At 40.3% G+C, this 16,823-nt stretch overlaps 1 protein-coding gene across 1 annotated transcript in view; it reads right to left on the bottom strand.

Moving 5' to 3' along the window:
* The window catches only part of Myo3a (myosin IIIA), a 224,061-nt gene that overhangs the window by 189,048 nt on the left and 18,190 nt on the right, over positions 1 to 16,823 (bottom strand).

Below are 16,823 nucleotides of genomic sequence, written 5' to 3'. Positions count from 1 at the left end.
GTAGAAGTGCTATGTACAAAACGGTCATAGCTGGCTGAGAAGGAAGGTCATGAAAGAAGTTGTCCTGTCTTAACTTGTGCTGATGGGCACTATCCCACTGTATATTTTTCACTGATAGCACAGCAAATCTACTTACTTGTGGATTTTATTTCACTGAAAAAGTTAAAGACATTTCACAATACAATATATTTTGATTTAAATTTATTCTGTTCATCTTTCTTAAACAGTAAATTATTACAAATGCAGCTATCCATTACTAAGAGCAGAATTATAAAAAAGTATGGGGAGCTTTTCAGAACATATATGTCAGAAGGACATTTTGAAATAAAGCTCTAAAATTTTTATGAGAAATAATGCATGTATGCAATGGGTTTGTTTTGAGTCCAATTTGTTAGCTTACAAGATTACTGCCAAACCACAAAGGCTGAGTTAGGCAAGAGTCTACCTAACTCAGAGAGGAGGCTTCTAAAAACAGACACGATGATCTAGCCATGGGTGATTTCTTCTCTGCAAGTCTAGCCATTGCTATCATAAAACAATATTTGACTCATGTTGTCACTTAAATAAATTGTGTGAAAACATACATGAACATTTATATACTCTAAAAAACAAAGGATTTTTACATATATATATATATTATATCCTACTCATCTACACAATGCTATTTGTATGTATGTTCTCAGGGATGACCATTAAAATTGGATAATCAATTGTTGTGCTATTCCCTGGAGAAGCAAGAAGGATATATAGGGAGAATTAGATAGAGGAAAGAAAAGAGGAGAATGATGGAATTATGACATCAAAATAAAAAGAAGTCATTTAAACTAAAAGAACGGATGCTTGCTATACGAAATAACAATCTTTAAAGAGATTTCCCCACTTTCTTCAACTCTTCACTATTGTCACTGTTCCCATTCTGCATGAAATAGAGTTCCTGTGTCAACTTCTGAAATGCTGATGGACCTACTCCTTATGTTATATTTTATATAGGTAAGCATATTATTATCAATGGGAAAAAGAACGAATAAGCTTCCAAACAATTAGGAAACTTCCCTAATTTTTAAAATGACATTTTCTTAAGAGGTAATTGGACAAATGACATATTCTTTTATTATTATATTTTGCTTGTTTTCTAAATTATTCATAATATCATGTAAATAGTTTTAATAAAAATCATATTTTTCTTTAAAAACAAACACATGATGTTTTACAGTTCTTACTCTAAAAGCTTCCCTTACAATGTTTCCAAAACTTGTTCTAGTATCCTGTTGTAAGCAGTCTCCTAAATGACTCCTTCTCTTCACGGTGTCCAAGTGAAATGAGCAGAGAGTTGTACTTGCATAGGACTGACAACTAGAGCACAGCTTTCATCTAAATTAATCTGCAGAGGAGAATCTCCTACTTAAAGTTAGGGATAAGAACTGTGACTTTACAAATGTATTCCCCAATTTATGATGAAATCATCAGAAGCTATTCTGGTTTCTGATATTTCAGTTAATATAGTTCTAAGGCGTTGACGGATATACAGTGCTTTAAATGTGCACTGTTAAAAGAAGAAACAAACCCCCCTTTTAGGCAAAGTTGGCAAGCACACTGAAGGAAAGATGAGAGGACAACACTCTAGGAAACAATCTAGAATATCACGTAGCCTCTGGTCTTCGGCATCCTCCCTCTCTGTACACAAAGCAGGAAGAATCTCAATAAGACAAGAAGAAAGAATATGGTAGAGAAAAATTTCATATTTGGGCTCTGCAAAATTAGGTAACATTGAGTTCCACTAAAACCTTACCAGGGAGGCACTCCATCTGCAGTAAAGACCAACACTGATACAGCAGTGGATATGAGAAGAGAGGTCAGAGGTTGAACGATCTTGGACTGAGACAACATTACAAGGATGGTTGGATTCTGCAAGTCATTGATCCCCTGATGCCACATACTATCATCCCTTCCCTCAGAGAGGGTGAAGGCCGTTATCCAGGGCTCTTATCTGTGGTCTCCCTTGCCCCAGATCTGATCTACGGGCCCTCCTTCATCACCTGCCTTTCCGTCACTGCCTGGGACCCTACACAGCAACCATTTTGACCCTCTAACTCACGTATAGGTAGGGAAGAAGAGTGACAGCAAATGTATCTTTAGCATTCTAATTGGAAATATGAAATGCATTTCCTCCAACATCTTTCCTAATATGGTTGAATTTTACTGGGATGCTGAACACATCAGGGTTAGATAGCATCAGACAAGATTCAGCACTTACTGGGCACAGGGCATATTCCTAACACATTGGCCCAGATTATCCATGAACCTCACCATTTTTGGAAGCAAGCATCACTGTTTCCATATTAAAGATGAAGAAATGGAAGCACATTCATTCCAGCTAATGTGGGATTATGTACAGCCCGGCATTTCAAGGGCCGTGCTTTCTTTTGTATCAGGAAGAAGAACGTGATGAAATGTGCTTGCACCATACAGGGTCAGGCTGCCTCCACTATAGATTGGCAGATTGTATTACAAAATTATTCTGGAGGATCTGAAAAGAAATGGAGTCCTTTAACATGCAGGCTCATCTTTTAAAAGACCCAGACGTTACAGCTAGTTAACAATTAGCAAGATTCTGAAAGCTAGAGACTCCATTTCTTCTTCCCCTTCCTTTGTTCCTTCCTTCCTTCCTTCCTTCCTTCCTTCCTTCCTTCCTTCCTTCCTTTCCATTTCTTCCTCCTCCTCTTCTGTCCCCTCTCCTCCTTCCTCCTCTCCTTCTTTTGTAATGTGTAGTTCTTTCTGGTTGCAATTCTGTGGTTGACTTAAAGTGGAGTCCCTTATGTCAACCCTATCAAAGTAAAAAAGAGAGACTCTATGGCAGTATTGTCGGAACATGCATATGACCAAAAGCTGTCAGGACCACACACTCAGAGGCCCCCATTGTACCAAGTAGCTTCTCAAGCACATCTGCCTAGATCTGCGTTCTCAGCCAGACTGATGTCACCCAGCTAATGTGTCTTTGAAAGCTGCCTCCTTTTCTTACCATCTTTGAATATTCCTGTATTTACTCTGGTTGTTGCATTTTCATTGTGGGCTCCATTGTTCTGAAATATTGGTATTTGGAGAAAAATCTCTGGCTAATTGTTTTGTTTAGGTTGACACCACTATGTTTGTAAAGAAGTCTGAATTCTGGCTTCTTTGATTCAGCATAGTCCATTCATTGCTTTTTTTTTTTTTTTTTGAGCTGGGGTCTGAACTCAGGGCCTTGCGCTTGCTAGGCAAGTGCTCTACCACTGAGCTAAATCCTCAACCCCTTCACTGCTTTTTAAATATTGTTTGACTGTTGATCCTCCTCTTCCTCCTGTCTCTTCCTCTGCCTCCTCCTTCTATTCCATGAATACCATTGAATGGAGGGCCACTCTTTACTTGATAACTGAAGAATGCCTGAATTGTTGTCAGTTTGTAGTATTAGGTTATGTATCATTATTGGCTTGTGAATGGCAACAAACACACCCCTCTACTATAAAATGTCAGGGCAGTGACCACTTGAGTAAAGGGCTTTATCATTATGATCTGTATTTTCAGTTCAATCTTTCTGTAAATCCCAAACAACTCAAAACCTAACATTTGTTCACTAAACAAGCAAGCAAGCAAGCAAAAAGCCAAGCAAAAGCCCAGAAGCTAACACTAACACCGTGAAGAGCCATACAAACCTAACCCCAGTTCAATAAGAGTTAAAGCCCTTTCCAGTGTGTGCTTGGAAACAATTTAGTCTTGGTTGAACTTTTTCAACTGGCTCATTATTATTCTTTCATGGTGTTAAGCATGGATATAATGGATTTTAGTCATTTTCACTCCTGTTACCCTCCCTCATCCCTCATCCCTCATCCCTCTCTTGTTGAAACCCTTCTTCCCAACAGATCACCTCCCTACTTTTCCTGTCTTCATTCTGTGTATGCCCTACCATGTGTAGTTAGTTGTTTGCATGAGTGGGTGGTTATTTACTGAATCACGAACAATGGAAGAAAATGGCAATCTTCCCCAATAACCACTAACTGTCTACAGACCTTCAGAATTGAAGTTTATATCCAATGTGAAGTGAGGTGCTGACCCAGGAAATAGTCTTGACACAATGCATGCAGATATGAATTCATCATAATAGTATTTAAAGATAAATGTGTTTTTGAAGAATCACATTTTATTTCTTCATATTATGCAAATACTTATTGAGCTATTAGCATGTACGAAGAATGGAGACCTTTGATCAACTTGAAGACCTGTCTCCATCGGAAAGCTCAGAGAACAGCCCTCCCTCCACAATGCAGAATCATTCAGGGCAAAATGCTAACAGTGCCAGGATTAGAATAAATGATTCCTAATTAGAGAAATAATATCCAATCTCATGAATTGTTTATGGATAGGAGATGCATATGAGAATACCCACAAAGCTCAGAGAGGCAGTCAACACGGGTGGAGTCTGCCATCAAAGGCAGAGAGCGGTTCCCTCCAGGTTATTTGAACATTTTACTGTGGCTACTGTGAAATTTACCATGTCTTATGAAATTCAGTATTGTCCTTTGGAGGGTGCAGCTTAGTTTTATCCGATTTTTCTTTATGCCCCCATCTTTCTCATTATTGGAATGGCTAGGCTTTTCTCCAAACATAACATTTTGTGACTCTCCCAAGATGGAAATTATATCATTTTCCTATATGATCCTACTAAAGCTCACTAAACTTTAAAAAAGTGTGTATATTTGAACTAAAACAGGGGAAGTTCTTTAGTGGTAAATAAAGAAAAATGTTCTTCACACCAGTAAATATGGACACTGGCCTCGGCTGCGCAGGAGCCACTGGGCAAGCTGGCAGAGAGAGAGCCAGAGCCCCACCATGAAAGACACAAAAAGGGGGTTGTAAGCAGTGCTGGATTGTTCTGTCTAGAAAGATCAACTGAGCCACCCAAGAGTATCAGAAGGAAGACACGACTGCTATTTAAGGAAGAATTCTATGAAGTCACCAATGACCCTCAAAAATTTTATTATCCTCTAATTTAAGGCTTAATGGGACAACATAAAAAATTACAAATCTTTCTAGACAATAAAATAATAGACAAGAGATCACAGTCACGTCCTTTACATTTTGAAATTATTAACCAAAAATATCCATCATGGCTTAAACTTCATTATCAACTTGAATAGATACAAAAACCACAAGGAAAACAAACATGTAGGTGTGTCTGTGAGGATATTTTCAGGAAGGGTTATCTGAGGAGGGGAGGCTGCCCTCAGTGTGGGTGGCATTATCCTCTCTGTAGACTCTGATCCCAGATCGAATAAAGAGGGGAAGAGGAAGCTACTGGTACTAGAATTCAACTTTACTTCCTGATGGTGGACACGAGGGTGTTCGCCTCACTCTCTGGCCGCCATGGCTTCCCACCATTGTCCCCACAAACTATCAGCCCCAACAAACTGCTGCTTTAGTATTACACTTTGTTACAACAAGAAAAGTGACAAGTTACCTTCTTACCCAAAGCATAAACACACAAACTGTCTGAAAATATAAATGCAGAGATTTAAAGTGGTAAGCAATCTTTACTCTTCAAATTTACATTTTGTCCTTTGAATTTCATTTTTAAATCCCACAAAAGAAAGTGTGGGTTACCTAAGTAATTAAGACAGTAATGTTTTACACAAGATCTATAACTATTTATCATCTAATATCTAGTACTTAGTATCATTTACAGACATTAAAATGCACTTTGAGGAGTCATATTAGTTAAAACTTTCTTTAAAAGCATAGTCCAGATAAAAGTTAAAAAATTTAAAATCACTATCTGGAAAGAATAGACTCAAGAAAGTCAGATTGTTTGATTTTATTTAGAGACAACACGGTATTCTTGAAAATAAAGGAATTTTATATCCTTCATTTTTAATTTTATTGACATCTTATACTATATTATAATATGGTATGACATTTTTCCATATTAAGAAAGCAGAGTTTTGGATATAAAAGTCAATCAATCAACCAAACAACCAAACAACCAATCACAATGAAAACTGCAGAGAGGGCAATATTGAAATCACACAGAATCTGTCCACTTGCACCAGATGCAGTGAGCTCCTCCTGGCAATGGCACCTTTCTCAATTTGGACACAGTGGAATGGTGAAGAGAAAGGAGGAAATGCTTGCCTTTGTCTTTAAGGTCTATCCTACAAGATGGGTCTTATGCCTGGGATTGTAATCAGGGCCTAAGCCTTAGGGGAGAACCTGCTATTATTCTGCTAAACAGAAGAAGTACACTGACAACTAATGATTTAATGCTAACCATAGATTAATTTATCTCAGCCCTTCCATCAAAGCTTCCTTCTGAATTAGATGCTGACTAATAGAGGCCAAACTAGTTATCATCAGAGGACAAGAACCTGCAGGGCACACAGCCCTACACAGGGCATCTCATCACTCCCTTTTACCAGTGCACTGGTTCACTGTGGTCTTACCACCATGTGAATCACAGGGCAACGTCTACCTAGACTTTGATTAGGAGGAATACAAGCTCTACATAATTCCTTCCATCCAGATGTGTCGAAGCTCAACAATATGTTTTCCATCCAGGAAATCCATTTCCCAAGCAGCTTTTGGCAACAGTGGTTTAACCTGAGCAACACAAAACTTTATTACTGAATGAACTGGATAGAGTTATGTTAAAATGGAAAAACAAATGGAAAGAGGTATAAAATATGAAAATTACTGTGGGAGTAAAAATCAACGTTTTACTGATGACTCTGTGGCTCACTCTCTTAAGCAGTCACCAAACGGAATGGTTATGGCCCAAACTCTGATTCTTTCCTGACAGTTAGTGAAGATTCAAATACTGTCCTGATGAAATGAACTGTCTCTACCAGTCTAAACACCATCCCTATAAAGGGCGCAGAGTAAAATTTAAAGTGAAACATGACAATTCTTAATGGACAAAAGAATGGAAATATATAAAATGAACTGCAGACAATCTCAAGTTAGACAATAGATCATCAAAATAAAATGAATGCCACCACGAAGAGTGAATGGTGCTATATTTATCCTAAGCAATTTTACATCTCCAAGATAGACTGGAAGGGAATTCATGATAGGAATTTATAGCTCCCACCTCCCAAAGTATATAGCTTTGCAACATAATCTGAAAATAGATCCTGGAAGCTCTTTAATCAAACAAAATTGAGGGATAATTTTCCTAAATCAGAGCTCCATGAACTAGGAGCATTCTCAAGCCTCTAACACAGCAGACGTGAGCCCAAACAACCAGGACCAAAGTGAGGTCATTCCGTAAGCAACAGTGCAGTGCTTCTGAAAGGCAGCTTTTACAGATCCTCTAACTATAGTCTGTCCCCATTGAGACAAAGAGAGCGATTTTGACGAAAGGACTGTTAATATCTGCAGTTAGAAATTCTTACTTTCGCTGCCTTTTCTTTGCTTTGTTTTGCTCTCCGTGTCTTCTGAGGTCGTCTGCTGAAATAGACCGTGTTCTGTACTGAGTCACAGAAGCGCCATCATTTTCCAGAGCTTAGCTCGATTTTGCTCCGTTCATTTTAGAAAGGCCAACGTTCACGTTGGAGCCTTTCTCTAGACATGTGTCTACATCAGCACACGCGGGGAAGGAGGTAAAAGCTTGCTGTGAGTCACACCTTCCTGGTGACTACTTTGTTTACACTGCCACGAGCAATGAGCAGGAGTTCAGCTTGCCCCACAACCTTATCAGTTCCTGGCATCATCAGCTTTTGTAGGTTCAGCCATATGACTATTATATCAAGTAGTATTTTTTATGCTTTTAGCTTAACTTTCCCCAAAGCCTAAAAGTGTTAGATATTTTTTTTCTTTATAAATTGGATATTTTATTTATTTACATTTCAAATGTTACCCCTTTCCCAGTTTCCCCTCTGCTAACCTCCTATCCCATCCCCCTTACCCTGCTTCTATGAGGGTGTTCCTCCAGCCACCTACCCACTCCCACCTCACTACCCTAACATCCCCCTACATTGGGGCATCAAGCCTGCATAGGGCCAAGGGCCTACCATCCCACTGATGCTAGATAAGACCCCTTCAGCAACTTCAGTCCTTCCTCTAACTTCTCCATTGGGGTCCCAGTGCTCAGTCTAACATTCAGCTATGAGCCTCCGACTCTGTATTGGTCAGTATATGACAGAGCCTCTCTCTGGAGACAGCTATGTCAGGCTCCTGTCAGCAAGCACTTTTTGGTATCAGCAAGTGTCTGGCTTTGGTGTCCGCATGGGGATGGATCCCCAGGTGGGGCAGTCTCTGGGTGGCTTTTCCTTCAGTCTCTGCTCTACTCTTTGTCCCCGTATTTCCTTTAGACAGGAGCAATTCTGGGTTAATTTTTTGGAGATGGGTGGGTAGCCCCATCTCTCAACCTGGAGCAGTGGGGAGAGTCATGCCTAACCTCTGGATATGGTCTGGACAGATTCTCCCTCCCCTTTGTGGCTTTTGTGGGGTATTTCAGTTAAAGTCATCCCTGTGGGGTCCTGGGAGGCTCTTGCTTTCCTGGCATCTGTGACTTTCTGGTTGCTATCCCCAGTTCCCCATCCCCCATTCTACACACCTCTGTTCAATTTCCTGACCCTCTGTACATCTTCTCCTTCTCCTCCCATAGACACTTCTTATAAATGTTGTAGCGAAGCACTCACTTATATGTGTGGTGGGTCCATTTTATTAGGTGAGATTTCTACTATTCTTATTAGCTGAGAGCATTTAAAGCATGGGCATTGAATTTCAACACACAGTTTCAGTGTTCCTGCCTACCACCCCACCCCCAATTTTATTAAATGCAATGACTGTGTGAGAATTTTTGTTTCATCAAACTTATTTTAAGATTTCAATAAACTAGTATTTTTTGGAACAAATCCCTATCAGACAACGCAAGTGCATGCAGGATGCCAGACTTGCTCCTTGCAATGTCTTTGTCTTCGTCAGTGTAAGGCTGGTCTCCAGAAAGCAGTCAATAAATCCAGTTCTCCTCAAAATATTTCAAAAGATTCTTGTTTCAAAAGAAAAAAGTCAGTATAAAGAATTCACGGATGCAGTCAATAAAAATCGGAGAAACAGAGAATTACTTAAAGTAACAGGGACAAAGCTGCATCCACATGCATTTCTCCTGTACTCCCAAGCCTGTGCTGTAGAAGCTACATCCTAGGTAAGGGTGAGGGGCTTCCTTCCTCTGCTGTGTCCTCATTCACAGGATGGAGGCCCTAATTCTGCTGAGCAAGCTGATAACACTCACTCCCTCCTGGCTTGTTCGTTAGGTATACAGTAAAAGGCCAGAAGAGAAAAGTTGAGAATAGAGGGTCTTTCCTTAGTCCAGAGTTCTGCTCATTCTCGAGGTGTCTCTGCAAGAGACGTGGACCCCTGCTCCCGCTGGCAGCTCTGAAACAGTGGAACAGAGATTCTGCCCACAGGCTGCCATAGGGACAGAGGGCTGCAAAGTCCTCCCCAATGTACCTGATATTACTCAGGAGAGGGTGAGATATTCAAATCTAAGGAAGTGTTTGAAAATAGTGGGGACTCTGGTAATTGCAACGTGGTGTGCAGCTCAGTGAGAGCAGCAGGCTAACTACAGACTGTGTAGTATAGGAAGCAGGATCAAAGAAACAGCTAAGAACTCTGTTGGGGTCCTCAGAGACTACTCACAGAAAGTGTGCCTGCATTTAGCTGATCAAACTGTGAAGCAATTCTTTGCCCCAGGACATTGCTGAAATCTATAGAGAAATCAGCAGACAGTAGGTGGTGTTCAACAGCTTGGTGTCATACAGAAACAGACTGGTTTAATAGAAAAATCAAAGGAAGATCTAGCTAGGGCTTGAGAGATAGCTCAGTCAGTAATGTGTCTGCTTTACAAGTGCAGGAAATGGAGCCTTGTTCCCAGAACCAGTGTCGAGGTAGCTGAGGTAACACGTGTGTAACCCCAAAATTGGGGAGGTGGAGCCAGTAACATCCCAGGGCCTTGCTGACCTTAGCCTAAGTGCTAAGAGTACCTGACTCATGAGAGACCATGTTTCAACAAAAATGGCAGACAGAGCCTAAGGAATAACAACTGATGTCTCTGACCCCCACAGATCCAAACACCTACATGCATGCACCCACACATATATGTGCACACTCCCCAACCCAAGAAGTTCTTGTTAGAAAGCACTGTCAACTGTGAACATGCCAAAGCAAGGCCTCTAAAGAGTAACATAAGGGAAACCCATTTTATTAAAATACTTAGTTGTATTTACTAAACAAGTCCAAACAGTAAGTACTCCAAGAGAACTGGCATTTAAAATACCTACAAAAGGATTACCTAAAACATCCAGTTTTCAACCACACTATGAGACAAAGGAAGACTTAAGAAAATGCTACCATCTAGACATGAAACAAACAGGCAACAGGAACTATATGTGAAAGGACACTGATGATAGACTGCCTGACAGACAAAAGCATGAAAACAGGAGTGAAAAATGTTTTCAGACTCTAAGGGAAACCATCATTAAAGTGAGAAAGGTTTGATGCTAACGCCGCATACAGAATATTAAAACAGAACTAAATTTTTTTATTATAGTTACTTTATTTTCTTCTTCCCTTTCCTTCCTCCCATGTAGCCCTGACTACTTGTGCTCTTTCAAATTCATAGTCTCTTAACGGGGCTGGCTTAAGAGTTGAGAGGTTTAGTCCATTATCAGCATGGCAGGAAGCATGGTAAGCCACAGGAGGACATAGTGCGGGAGAGGTAGCTAAGAGTTCTACATCAGGACCAGCAGGCAACAGGAAGAGAGAGTGACACTGGGCCTGGCTTGAGCATCTGAAGCCTCAAAGCCCACCCCTAGTGACACGCTTCCGCCAAAGTCATACCTACTCCAACAAGGTGACACCTAATGGTGCTAATGCCTGGGGTCCTATGGGAATTGTTTTCATTTAAACCACCACAATACTTGTGAATAATTTAGCTGGGTCTTGAATTCTAACATGACATCAGTTTTTACTGAGGACTTCACAGATGTCATTCTGGGGTGTCCTAGGAAATGCCAGACTCCTGGTTTTTGGTTTTTTTTTTGTTTGTTTGTTTGTTTGGTTTTTTTTTTGTCCTTCTCTGCTCTGCTCATGATTATCTCCAGTATTAGTTTTTGGCATTTCAATTATGATAAATCTTAGTATAATTCAGTGTGGGCAACTGTGATGTTCCTGTATTTAGGTCCACACTCTTTTTTCCTACCACATATCTCATCTAAAGTTAACCTCAACAGTTGTGGTTTATTTTCTTTTCATAGTTACTGCTATTTCATTTCTAAAAGTTCCACTTACTGCTTTACAATTTCCATTTAATTCAATTTCATTAATTTTCCTTTCTTTAAAAAAAAACTATTTGCAACAGCATTGAAGTTCTAACTTGCTAATTCCAATGTCTCTTTCTACTGATCACATTTTCTTCTGACTGGTTCACATTGTTCATATACATGTATATTTATATGTATATGTATATAGAAATGTATATTTATACATATCTATACATATAATGCAGATGTAAACATGTATATTATATATTTATAGAATGTAAAATATATACATATGTATATGTATATATATAACTTAATACTGGAATTGGCCATTGTTAATGTTATGTTATTGAATTTCTGGGTTTTGCTGTCTTACATGAATGAACACTGAATTTCATTCTGGAAGGCAGTTAATTAGCTTATAGATCAATTCAAGTCTCCCAGGAAGCTCTTCTCCTAAGGCTAGCTTACCCTCCTCTCTAACTTGCAGCCTTTCTGAGGTTCCTAGTAAATGCTTCAGGTGTAGTCACGTCACTTTGCATCGAGCTCATCCTGTGCACACTGCAGCATCATAGAGATTCATTCCTCCTCTGTTTTGTCCTCTGCCCAACATCTGCACACTCTGTTCTAGTCTAAGAACATCCTCACATGTACTTCATCACATACACACTCTTCCCCTTTGGAGGAAGTTTACTGCATGGCCTTTTTCTTCTAGCCATGGACACCTTTCCAGTCTTTTCACATAGATGGACTTGCTTTGATCTTGGCATTAGCTGCTTTTTTCTCATCACTGTGGTCAAATATAGGACAGAAACAACTCAGTGGGGCAGGCTTCATTTTGGATCGTGGCTCAGAGGGTATGTTCACTCTGGAAAGGAAGGCATGGTGGGTAGCACAGCTTCTCACACGGTACCACAAGAGGCTCATCTGGAGAAGGGGGGGGGGGGCTGAGCCATAATTCTGCAGTACCACCTGGGTTCTCTTGGTGGCTTGCATCTGCCAGCTAAGACCTATGTATTAAAACAGTGGTTCTCAACCTGTGGGTTGTCACCCCTTTGGAGGGCACGATCATGCATCAGATATCTTACTTATCAGATATATACATTATGATTCATAACAGTAGCAAAATTACAGTTGTGAAGTAGCATCAAAAAATAATTTTGTAGTTGGGGGTCATCATGACATAAGGAACTGCATTAAAGAGTCTCAGAACCAGGAAGGTTGAGAAATAGGCTTAAAGGTTTCACAACATCCCTAAATATCACTACGAGGTGGAGACTCATTTCAAACAAGAGAGTTTATAGAGGGATTAATATCCAAACCTCCTAAGTGATGCCTTTCTGTGGTCTGTGGTATAGGCTTGCCTCTAAGACTAAAGGAGAGCTTTATAATGCTCAGTGCTTTCCCACTGTTCGAAAGATGCTGTATATCTGTGCAATTCTGTATATCTGTGCAATTCTGTCCAGTGTTCTGTCTGTGCATGTAAAGATGCATGCTGACACCAGCACCATCATGTCAGAAGTCAGAGATTTCCACTAATTTCTCTGCTAACTGGAGAACCTGTAAGAGCGCCTTCTGGCCTCTCTTTAGATAAGAGTCATCTGAGTGTTTAAGAACAGCTTCAAACTGGATATGGTGGTACATACCTTCAACCCCAGCATTTGGAAGGTAGAGATGGGAGAAGGACAGCCTGACCTACTGAGTGAGTGCCAGGAGAGCCGATGCTACATAATAGAGAGAGCATCCCGCCTTGACCTAAATAAACGAAGTAGCTTCCAGATTTCATTCATGAATTTCTCCTTCATTGGTACAAGCACTCTATGTTTATAATCAGGAAGTCTGGAGGATCTACAGGGAAGCAAGCCTCTGCAACCACGTTTCGTTTCTGTCAGCAGGTTAAGATGACAGCCTCCATTGTGTCTCCTTGCCAAATGCCTTCTCTTTTATTCTCTACTAATATGCCTGTTTATACTCTCCACATCCTACTAGCAATAATAATTAATTTAGCTTTGAATCATTTCTCCACCACTATACTAATCACCTCTAATGTACGTTCATCTTAGTCCTCTACTGAGAGCCTCCAACCTTGGCCAGCCCAAAGTAAGAGGTGAGTTCAGGAAGCAAACAACTGACTAGATGTAAATTCTACAAAGATATCCGCACAAGTACACATGTGTGCACAGTAACAGGTCAGCTTTTCCTATGGTATAGATGAGGTCTGCTTAAAGTGTGGTGTGTTTCAATAAAGTGTGTGTGTGTGTGTGTGTGTGTGTGTGTGTGTGTGTGTGTGTGTATAAAATTCTAAATGCCAAAAACGTGATAAAACGATTCTGAAAGCAGACACCACCTAAGAGGCATTCTCTAATGTGTGCTCATATACCCATGTGACGTGTCATGTGAGCTTTCTAGTGTGAAACCATTGGTTTGATCTTGTCACCGACAACTGATTCCTTTGGGATGTATTTTGGGAGCTCCGACCACCAAATTGAAATTCAAAACAGTTCTCTCACTCTAAGATGTTTCAAAATTCTCGGGGAAACACTTGATAACTAAAAACCTTTGAGAAAGGAAAATAATTTATCAGATGAAATACTTGAATGCACATAAAGAAAACCTATTAATCTATCAATTAGCAACACAGTCCCTGAAGCAACACTATCTGTACACTGCACTCCTGTGCAAGCAACAGTGGCTTTGGCACGCTCTGAGGTGTACGGTAGGGCAAGAAGGACAGTGAGACTTACTATGTTATTTATGCATTTAGGACAAACAACATAAAGGAGGGCGCTAAGGTTCTTTTCCCATCTTGCCCTTTAAACAAAACCATAAATAAAATTACTCCAGGTAATCGCTGTCTCTTCTGTTGCAGACACATGAAATACTAGCCTTTCAGATGAGAGCTGGGGACGGTTTTCCGGCCCGAGAGCATGAAAGGAATCATGCTGTCAGTCTGCAGCTCCACTGCAATCGTGAGCTGCCACAGGGAGGAAGGAACAATACTGGGCTAGCAGAGGAAGGCTTCTGCTCCTGTCCTGCTTCCCGACACAGCAGAAAGATTGCCATGGCTTTGCAGCCCCTCTGCGCTACATAATATTAATGTGTTAATACTGAACAAAGAAAAAACCCTCATTCCCTGCGTTGTCTTTTATTATTCCATTTCCCCCCTTATGGCAGACCTTTTATAACTTCTAGATGTAAGTATAAGAAAACCCAGGATAACCAGCAATGCCTGACACACGGTGTACTAAGACACCCCAGTGACCTACAACGCACATTTGAGAGGCTTCGTTACTATTTACTGAATTTTTTGTGCTTTCAAACACCATCTGTAATTGACAGTCTTTGATCTCCTGAAAGGGATATAATTTCAAAGAGAAAATTTTCTATACTTGGAAGGCCATGAAAGAAAACAGTGTCACTATTACAAATGAACAAATCAGGGATGATTGAGATGAAGACCAGGACACGCTCTGCAGCACCACTACCAGGGAGCAATTAGCACAGAGATGCATTAGGCCAGAAAGACTCTTTTAACAGGAGGATGTCCTATTCTGAATTTTGTCTCATTACTGCTCAAGGCACACTAAACAAATGGCTTCAGAGTCTGGGCTCTCCTTCATAGTTAAAACGTGGCTGTTAATTCAGCCAAGGAGCGGAAATTACAGGAAAATCTCAGGTCTTCTTTTGTGCTAAGCAGCAGCAGCAGCATGGGATTGATGGAAATGTTTTAAGTCAATATGGCTCTGTGGGTTTGCTCTCCTGCTTTGGATGGTAAGAATAGTCGAAACCTAACCCACTTTTCACCTTCTCAGGCCCACACCACCCTTTTCCTTTATGGACCTCAATAGGAGACACTAGGGGTTAAGGAAATTCAAAGTCAAATGTCATGCCTGTATTTTACCAAACAGGACAGACAAATCGATATATTGTATAAGGATGCATGGGGAAAACAGATACAATCACCTGTCCTGCTTCAATATGTTCATCACTACAAATAAAAACCCTCCACAGGTGTTCCATAGACGACGGACAAAGGCTGAGCCACGGCTACCCTGGCGCCCTTGTCTTTTTATGAAGTGGTTTTGTCTAAGTGGAATCAGGAAGCAATGGCTGCTTTCACTAACCTCCCCAGGTTACTTTAGACTGCACATGAACATACAGACCAATCAAATGGAAGCGGTTCCTGAAAAGAGGCTGGTGCGTTGTGGATGCTCAGACATTTGTGGTGTTGGGGAATGGATGAAAATAAAAGAAAGATTGATCAATTTGGAAAAGGTAATTTAAAAAAAAACACAGTAAAGAATAGACTGCCCTAGTAAGATACGGAGAATTTCTATTCTGACAATCTCAGTTCTGGATTAAAACTTAAATGAAAAGAGTCTTCATCTCGAGTTAGAAGCTGCTACAGCCATTTGCATTTGCTGGCCTTCCGCCTGGCAGGCTGATGGCTCTGGAGGCCTGTCACTAAGAGCTCAGATTAACCCCTCCTGCACATACCTTATTTATATGGACTCACATTAAAAGCAGAGTGTTATTAGCATGCTTCTTTGGGTAACATCACCCCTCTTTGCCCAGTCTTTGGATATATTCATGTAAAATAATTTATTTGGGCTTTATTATGATAAGAGGTATAATTAGCAGTCATTTCAGAGCACACAGTATTGATGCCACAGCCAATTTTGTAAAATGTGCCTCTAAGTAGCACCTGCACCATTCACACTTACAAATAAGGTAATTGTACTTCTAGCCACTCCTGAGTATGTGTGATTAGTATAATTTACATATTCAAATTATAATAATTATATCCAGTTTACCAACTTCTTACTTTCTTTATGCCCACCCCAACTTTGTTAGTACAGCTAGATCAGATTCTTGAAATTTATATTATTTGCTTTCTTCCTTATTTCCTAAGGGAGGAGGGACTTATTTGGGCTCACAAGCTAGGGATTCACGGTGACAGGTGACAGAGAAGCCCTTGATGCACTTGGTCACACTGTAGACAGGGACGATGCTGATGATCTCCGGATGCCCTTTTAATGCCATCTGGAACCCCCTGGAAACTCCCTCACAGGCACCTACAACAGTATTTTTCAAGGGGTGCCTGATCCGGTCAGGTTGACAATGAAGAGTAGTCCTCATGCTAGCTTATTAAATGACATTGTTATCTTCTTGAGCCATTTAGGGAAATGTTCAACATTTCCGTATGGTGAAGCAATGGCATTCCTTTTTGTCAATTTAATCCACTAAAACTATTTTGGTCAACCATTTCACCTTTTCTCAAAAAGCAAAACAAAAATTCAACAATAACCACAAAGAAAAGCAAGAACAACAAGAAAAAACCCCCACACTTAACTATCATTGGCAGTCTTCAATTCAAATAAACCCTAGTTTCAAGGCTTTATACTAACAAAAACCAGTGTAATCGGAATGGAAGTTTGACAGGTTAAAAGGCAAAAATTGATCTTATTTTGAGCTCTGGGAAAAAACGTCATAAATTGTTTCCTTGCCCATTCAGATTCACATCAGCCAGAG

This window comes from Rattus norvegicus, chromosome 17, assembly GCF_021556685.1.
Source record: "Rattus norvegicus strain SHRSP/BbbUtx chromosome 17, alternate assembly SHRSP_T2T, whole genome shotgun sequence".
Classification (NCBI taxonomy): Eukaryota; Metazoa; Chordata; class Mammalia; order Rodentia; family Muridae; genus Rattus; species Rattus norvegicus.
This window is presented reverse-complemented; position numbering and strand designations above follow the sequence as displayed.